General features: G+C 37.2%; 1 pseudogene; it reads right to left on the bottom strand.

Moving 5' to 3' along the window:
- Positions 1 to 626: 626 nt before the first annotated feature.
- On the bottom strand, positions 627 to 1,589 carry LOC145137504 (dehydration-responsive element-binding protein 1D pseudogene; annotated as a pseudogene).
- Between the last annotated feature and the right edge of the window lie 7,490 nt (positions 1,590 to 9,079).

Raw genomic sequence — 9,079 nt, forward strand, 5'->3', positions numbered from 1 at the left:
ATAAATGGCCGATAGAAATATTCATAATCATTACTTAGTAAAACATATAAATGCTAATTTTTTTATTTTTAGAATTTATTTATTTATAATGAAAAGTGTAAACAGTGATTTAAAAGTAACTCATGATAAGTGAAAATAACGAAAATAGAAAATAAGTTGTAAATAAAAGGGTCATGTAACATTTGAAAGTTTAATTAAATGTCTCAACACTTTCACTCTCACCTCAAATGAACAAGGATTTAAAATAACTCTACAAAAATGAAAATGATAAAAAATAGTACATAAATTGCAAATAAGACGGTCATAAATGCAACATTTTAAAATTCGATTAAATATCTTAAAGACCAATTTTAAGAACCCACCATATTAATATAAAAGCATTAGACAAGTCAAGGGGGCTAAGCACCTTCCTGAGTTCCTCCCCTCCCTACTCCCTCCCCCTATTACATAAATAATACATTATAAGAGAAAATATCAATGTTTCATTATTCATTATTTAATAATTTAAATACATTAAAGCATGATAACTTGGATCGTGGTTTTTCCATATCTACATTGAGAATATATTATATAAAAAGGGGATTTTTACCAAACTCGGAACTCGTTTTTTAACCTGACTAACCAAATTATTGAACAAGTGATTTATTTATTTCATAGAATTCATATTTCTTTTTTACAATGCAAATGTGTTTGCATACTATATACATCTCATTGGCTAGTCTACAAAAATCAACTAGTCATGAGGGAAAATTAATCAACAATCTATTTTAAATTCAAAAGGAGTAAATGTGAATATATACGCTCACTAAATCTAAAAGGTCCATAAAGACTCGTCAACAAAAAATTCGACGTTATCCTCATAACTGTCATATCCCACTGTCTGCGGAGGCGCTACCATCAGTCCCTCCGCCATGCTAACAAAAAATTCCGGCGTCTCAAAAATATCTTCTTCATCCACGTAATACAGAATTTCCGGCAACTCCTTCGTTGCCACAATCTCCTCCTCTTCCTCCGTGTATCTAAAAGCCTCCGCAGCTTCTGCAGCGGCCTTTTGTATATCTACAATACTACTAGACTTCGGGACAGGCAGCCGCCACACAGAATCAGCAAAATTCAAACACGCCCGTCGTCCCCTGAAGGCAAACGCCGCCACATCATGTGCTCTTGCTGCCATTATAGCTGTAGGATGAGTCCCTAGCCACACCCTCAAGTTCTTGTTGGGCTCTCTTAACTCACAAACCCACTTCCCGTTATCCCTCATTCTCACTCCTCGGTAAACTGGGTGTCGAGTCTCCCTAAACTTTTTCCTTCCGGCCCTCTTCTTCGGGTTTCGTGAAGCCAGCATCACTTCGGATTCAGCAGCCGCATTCAAGACTGAGCTTTTGCTACGATTTGAGGTCAAAAAGTAAGCTAATGGAACACTTTCTGATGATACTGATGGAAATGGGTTGTACGATTCGATAAAGGCATCCATACGTTGGTAGTGTGAGCAATATATGAGGTCAAGTTACGGTTTGTTGGTGGTTTTTGCAAGTTAGATATATATAAGTTATGACTTTTGAGTGAAGTAATTGTTTGTTGGGAGTGTTTGTAAGTGACTTTAATTTTTTTTATATGGAATGGCGATGTATATATAGATATTTGTGGAGTCTCTGTGGTGGGGTTACCAGCTGGTGGTTCGCGTAGTAGAGGAAGGAGGCTTTGACAAGTGGCTTCATTTTTCATTTATTTTCAACGCGTGATATTTGGGAGGATATCAGGATAGATTAAGAATTGTCCCTATAGTATTGACTAATATACAACTTCAGTCCAATAGATTCGAAGGTTGTAGTTGATGTACAAAATAGTTTTGTATAAAAGCATGCCTAATTTTATATACCGGCTACATTAATATGTTAAGTATCATTATTTACGTAAGACATGGTAAGTTTTTTAATTAGTTTACAACATTTATATTTCATTTATTTTGTTTCTTTTTTAAAAAAATGATTTAACTTAAAATCACGCCTTAATTAAAATTACACATCAAAATCATAATAATTGCATGTTTAAATCAAACACAAAACCATTTTTTTAAATCAAAACCTCCAACCCATGATGCATTTGCCATTAACACAACTAATAAAATTAATCTTAATATAATATACGATAGCAAAATTTTCCCGTTTCTATGCCAACATGGCATTCACTACAAGAAAAAACCTAAATAGCTACGGAATTAAAATCCGTAGCTATTATATTACGGAATATGATACAAAATGACTTTTGTAGCTATTTTGCTACGAAAATGATTTCGTAGCTAAATTAGGAATAGCTACAAAGAGTTGCTACATAATCAAAATTCATAGATATTCTACTACGAAATATGCTACATAACGGCTGGTCGTAGCTAGTTTTCTACGGAAATGGCTATGGAGTTGCATTTCCATAGTTAAATCTCGAATTGTTGCTACATAATTAAAATTTGTATCTATTTTACTACCCAATATGCTACGAGATTGTTGGTTGTAGCTAGTTTCCTATGGAACTTGTTACATAATCCACTTTTGTAATTAGTTGGCTATAAAATCGTTTACGAAATCAAAATTCGTAGCTAATTGGCTATGGAATTGAAATCCATAGCTATATATTTTGCGACAAAAATTTTCTACAAAATAAAAATCTATAGCTAATTTGCTACGAAACTTTTTACGAAAAGGCTAACCGTCGTTGTTTGTGTATAAGTTGTTTTTGAATTTCTAAAATAGCTACGAAATTTAAATCTATAGCTATGTGGTTACGGAATATTACGTAGTCAACTAGCTATGGAATATATTTTCATACTAAAATATATAAAATATTTTACCAACAAAAAATAAATTATTGTTTTTAATCGTTCTATTATTTTAATTATAATTTAATTATCATTGATAAAAACCTTTACATATTATCATAATTTTTTTATTTATTCTTATTTTCATTATTTTGTTATATCTTATTTTTAATAGGGATAGGCTTTGCAAATTTCAATATATAGGGCAAGTGGTATAAGTGCATGTTTTCCTTTTTGTTCAATCCAAATTTCAAACCGGTTCATCAAGTTAGACGACGAGATTAAAATAACCCATTGTTTCGACGGAGTTCTGACGATCGTCAAATATTACGGAAATTACACAGATCTCTGGCGATGTAATTAGCCAAAATTATTCAACAACAGTGTATCGATTTGGCTACTACGAATGACCTTCCCGATGATTTCGGCGGCAAGATGAAGTCTCGACCACAAAGAAAGCGCAGAAAGTTGGAGTTCCGAGGGAAAGCGAGTTAGCTAACTGAACTTGCAAGCATCTAACAAGATGGTGGCCGGTTTTTTGCTTATTGATGCAACAGTGCTACTTCTTGTTTTTGAGGCTTTGGAACTTGGCTGGAGATCGAGTACGATCAAATCGGAACGTGGTACTCATGAAAAAAACCTAATGTAGTAGTATCACGACTAATAAATCGGAGGGGGACTTAAATCGTCTAGTTGCTCCATGCAAGTCGCTCACAAGATCTGCTAGCGTTTGAATTGTACGCACGTAGGTTTTTTTTCCTAAAGCAAAGTTTGATTGATTTTATTGGACTACAAGTTGCTCGCTTTGGTTCGTTTGGTAAAAGGTTAAACTTTTGTCTAGATTAGTGATATGGACAATCGATGGTAAAAATCAATGATTAAATTGTGAAAGTCTTTAGTTCATGTTTAGTGAATTTTGACCTCAAAGTTAAAGGTCATTACCTTATTCTGACTACATTATTAAGATGAATATGAACATATATATACCCCTCCCAAACTCCATGAATCTGGAGTATATCATTTTCAAATTTATAATATGACTTGGGAGCAGGATAGGCAATATTAAACACATAAATTCAAAAAAAAAAAAAAAAAGAACGGTATTGACAAACTAGAAAAGATGATATGAATATAATGATAGGACATACAATTAGCAATACAATTAGCAATACAATTAGCAATGAAGGAATAGAGTTAGGGTTTGAAACAAATTGTAATGAAGCCTTTTTTATGCTTTCTTTTTTATCCAGTACTACTCTAAAAGATTGGAAGGACATTTATATTCACTTTATGATAAACTTTCATATATGGTATCAGGTTGCTTGAAGATTCTAAAGGTAAAAACATTGTTTATTATTTACTTCAAATTATATTTCAGTACAATCCCAAAGGTAAAAAAGTTGTTTCTTATTTACTTTGAATTATATTTCAGTACATTTAGTAATAATAAAGTTTCGACGGAGTGTTTTCATAATCTATTTCTATTATGGTCTATTTCTCTATTAGGGATGTTCTAGTAATCACTATGATACAATTTGGGCTTTAAGCATCTTTAAACAATTTCACTTTAGATCTAGATTTTTTTTTTCACATTTAATTTCAATCTTGAAGTCTCTTAATTATCCATAAAAGCGAATGAACTGAATAAGGAATATCTATTTTAAATCATTATGATTTCATGTTCCATCATGTTTTCTGTTCATTTTGATGTGTTGTTATTATCTTTATATGAGACATTGTAGTTTGTATGATGTTATAAAAGCATAAATGTAATTTGTTTTCATGGTGTAGTGATGGTGAAACATGTTGTGCTTCAAATGTTCTTGGGATATGCTGTAAGGATCATCCTTATTGTTGCCCTCATGATTATCCCATTTGTGATTCTAAAAGAAACTTGTGTCTCAAGGTTAGTTTGTTGATTTGATCCAAGACCAAAGTTCATTAAATAGCAACGTACTTATGTTTATCTAATATAATACAATTTGTTAATTTGAAAACCATAAAATGATGATGTGGCAGCGGTGTATGCCATGTCATCTTCCACACGAAATATTACATGTATTAGTAAGAAAGCAAGTTCGTTGCTATTATGGGTAGTACTTGAAATTACTACCTACAGTAGCAACCTGAAAGCTATAAGTGATGATGTAGCAATTTGTTGCCATGTCATCGTCCATGTGAAATATTGTAAGTTTGTTGTTGTAGTGGATAAATATTACCCTTAGTAATAACTTTTTTAACCATTGTAAGCAATTGAAATCTATAGAAACGATGATATGGCCTTGGTTATTGTCTAAGTCATTGTTCAGGTTAGATATTGCATATATTAGTAAGAAATGCAAGTTTGTTGCTATTGTGGGTAAAAATATTAGTGCATTGCCTTGATTGGTATAAATACATAAGTACATTTCTATTATCTGCAATTTGACATCCATTTATTTCAGGAAAGATGTCATAATTCCTATTAAGAGGAGCATATGGTGATAAATCAAAGGAAAAGAAAGGTGCTCCAACATTGTAACAAAAGTAACATACAAATATGGATGTTTAAACAAAGTTTGAACAACTTGCACAAGCAATGACTGTTATTAACCATTTTGAGTGAATAGGTGAAGACTTTTATTAATCAATGATAGAATATTATATATGGAATAACATTTTATGTTTAATTTGTAGTGACTTTTGATTTTCAATTATATATCTTTTGATGTATTGGATATTTCTTCCAGTTTCTATAGAAATACTATGTTACTTTTGGTTTTTTATTAATTGTATTTTTATAAATTGATGTAAATAGTTGGACTGAATAACGGAATTTTATTGAATAGTGGTATGGAACAATTACTACAAATTGGCAACGGAAAAATGCTACAAAATTTGTTTTGGATTATTTGACGAGCAGTATCCGATTGATTTGGTTCCTATTCCTTTGTGCGAGAGCAAGGTGATTGTGGAGATGGATTGGTTGAGCCCTAATGGAGAAATGATTTATTGTGGGCACCAGTTAGTTCAGGTTTGAACCCCAAGTGAGGGAGAACAAGTTACTCATGGTGAAGGTGCTCAACATGGACCGACTCTATGTTCAGCTGCGAGAGCTAGGAGATATCTGTAGCAGGGTTGTTCTGGTTTCGTGGCTTATGTATTGGATACCAGGGAGGAGAAAAAGAGGACGATTGATAATGTGTCGGTTGTTCGAGAGTATACAGACGTTTTCCCAGAGGATTTGCATGGTGTGCCTCCGTAGAGGCAGGTAGATTTTTGTATTGATCTGGTTCCAGGTGTGGCTCTGATAGCCAAGACACCATATCGGTTAGCACCAACGGAGATGTAGGAGTTGTCTACACATCTGCAGGAGCTGTTAGACCATGGGTTCATCAGACCGATTAGTTCACCCTGGGGAGCATTGATCTGTTTGTGAAGAAGAAGGATGGCTCCTACAGGACGTGCATTGATTATCGGGAGCTAAAAAAGTTGACGGTAAAGAACCGTTATCCGCTTCCGAGGATCGATGATTTGTTCGACCAGTTGCACGGTGCGTCTTGGTTCTCCAAGATTGATTTTTTCAGGCTATCATCAGATGATGGTTTGATATGAGGATGTCCAGAAGACGGATTTCAGGACTCATTATGGTCATTACGAGTTCATAGTGCTTCTTTTGGGCTCACCAATGCACCAGCAAAATTCATGTATCTCATGAACCGGGTTTGCAGACCGATGTTGGATCGGTCAATCATTGTGTTTATTGATCATATCTTGGTCTATTCTAAGACCAAGGAGCAGCATGAGGATCATCTGTGAGAGGTTCTGTACACTCGGAGGATGGAGAGGCTATATGCCAAATTCTCCAAGGGTGAGTTTTGGTTGTGCGAGGTGCAATTTCTAGGGCACCTTGTCAATCAGAAGGGTATATTGCTTGATCCAGCCAAGATCGAGGCCGTGATGCAGTGGGTGGTTCTGAGGTCTCCATCCGATATTCGAAGCTACCTTGGTTTAGCTGGGTATTATCAGATGTTTATCAAGAATTTCTCTAGGATTGCAGTTCCATTGACTAGATTGAGGAAGAAGTCTGCTACTTTCCGTTGGGGGCCTGAGCAGCAGGCGACGTTTGAGACTTTGAGGCAGAAGTTATGCGAGGCTCCAATATTCACCCTATCAGAGGGGATGGATGACTTCGTGGTATACTATGATGCATCGATTTTGGGTCTGGGTGCAGTTTTGATGCAGAGGGGTCGTGTGATAGCTTATGCTTCGAGGCAGTTGAAGCCTCATGAGGCGAATTTTCCCACTCATGATTTGGAGTTGGGGGTGGTGGTGTTCGACCTTAATATTTGGCATTATTATTTGTATGGGGTTCATTGTATCATTTACACAGATCACAAGATTTTGAGGTATTCGATGGATCATCCAAATATGAGCATGAGGCAGCGCAGGTGGCTCGATGTGGTGAATGATTATGATTGTGACATCCTTTATCACCTTGGGAAGGCCAACATGGTGGCCGATGATCTTATCCGCAAAGTGGCTGGTACACCGATCATAGATGTATGTTTGAGGATGATGGTGATTACCCCACTCTTGGAGCAGATTCGTGAGGCTTAGGTTAAGGCTATGAAAGAGGAGCACCAGAAGCGTGAGCATATTGTGGGCCAGGTGTCCTCTTTTGATTATGATATTAGGGGATTATTAACCCTTCTTCGGAAAGTTTGGGTTCCATATTTCGTGGTTACGCGGCATATTCTGATGGAGGAGGTGGATAAGTCGAGATTTTCTATTCATCCAGGTGCTACAAAGTTGTATAGAGATCTCCAGCTTGAGTAGTAGTGTCCCTGCATGAAGCGGGATGTGACATGGTATGTGGAGAGGTGCTTGACTTGCAGGAAATTCAAGGCCGAGCATCAGCAACCTCATGGAAAAATGGATCTGTTGGGTGTTCTTGTTTGGTAATGAGAAGAGATTACGATGGATTTTATCATGAAGCTACCGTAGACCGTGCAGGGGGTAGATTCGATTTGGGTCATCGTGGATCAATTAACCAAGAGTGCACATTTCATTCCTGTTTAGGAGAGCATCTCTGCGGAGAAGTTGGCGGATGGGTACATTCGGGAGGTTGTGGCACGACATGGAGTTGTAGTTTCAGTGGTTTCTGATTGGGATGTTCGGTTTACTTCCAGGTCCTAGAAGAGATTTCATGGGGAGTTAGGTACGCGACTGCACTTTAGCACGACTTTTCATCCGCAGACTGATGGTCAGAGTGAATGGACTATCCAGACCTTGGAGGACATGTTTCGGGCATGTGTGTTGGACTTCGGTGGGAGCTGGGATACGTATCTCCCTTTGGATGAGTTTTCTTACAACAACAGTTATTACGCCAGTATTAATTGACCTCCTTTTGAGATGCTCTACGGGAAGAAGTTTCGGACCCCGATTTGATGGGGCGAGGTTGGCCAGTGGGTCATGGGTAGCACGGAGGTGGTGTTCCAGACTACCGAGTTGATCCAGCAGGTGAACAGGAGGTTGCAGACCACACAGAGCCGACATAAAAGTTATGCTGATAGGAGAAGGTCATATTTAGAGTTTCAGGTCGGGGATATGGTACTCCTGAAGGTGTCACCTTGGAAAGGTGTAATTCGATTTAGGAAGAGGGGAAAGTTGGGCTCCGCCCATATTGGACCTTTCAAGGTAGTTTCCCGGGTGGGCAGGGTTGCCTATCATTTGGATCTACACAAGGAGCTGAGTCAGATCCATAGTACTTTTCATGTCTATCAGTTGTGCAAGTGTTTAGTTGATGCTTCCGCAGTGGTTCCTTTGGAGGAATTTCAGGTGGATGAGCGCTTGAAATATATAGAGAGACTGATTGCCATCCTCATCAGGAAGACTTTGCGTAGCAAGGTTGTAAGTTTGGTGAATGTGCAATGGTAGCACCACAAGGGTTCAGAGTGGACATGGAAGCCCGAGGAAGAGATGAGGGAGCATTACCCTGAGTTGTTTGCAGTAGCGGACTTCGAGGACAAAGTATGATTCAATTAGGAGAGAATTGTAAGATTTAGATCATTTAATGATCCCCACAACTTGGTGAAGGCATCCCACGGTGTGGCGATGCTGGACGTTTCGTAGATCATTTAATGATCCCCACGATGTGGCATCTATTGGCCACGACATGGTGAACCTCTGACGTGAAAACCCTAATTTTTCGGGTTTTTAAAGGAGAGTGGGGAGGCTAGGGTTGCCCATCTTCATCCTCCATCACTCTCAATCCCCAAAAACCTA

This window comes from Lactuca virosa, chromosome 9 (assembly GCF_052849685.1).
Source record: "Lactuca virosa cultivar CGN04683 chromosome 9, Lactuca_virosa_CGN04683_v6, whole genome shotgun sequence".
NCBI classification, from domain to species: domain Eukaryota; kingdom Viridiplantae; phylum Streptophyta; class Magnoliopsida; order Asterales; family Asteraceae; genus Lactuca; species Lactuca virosa.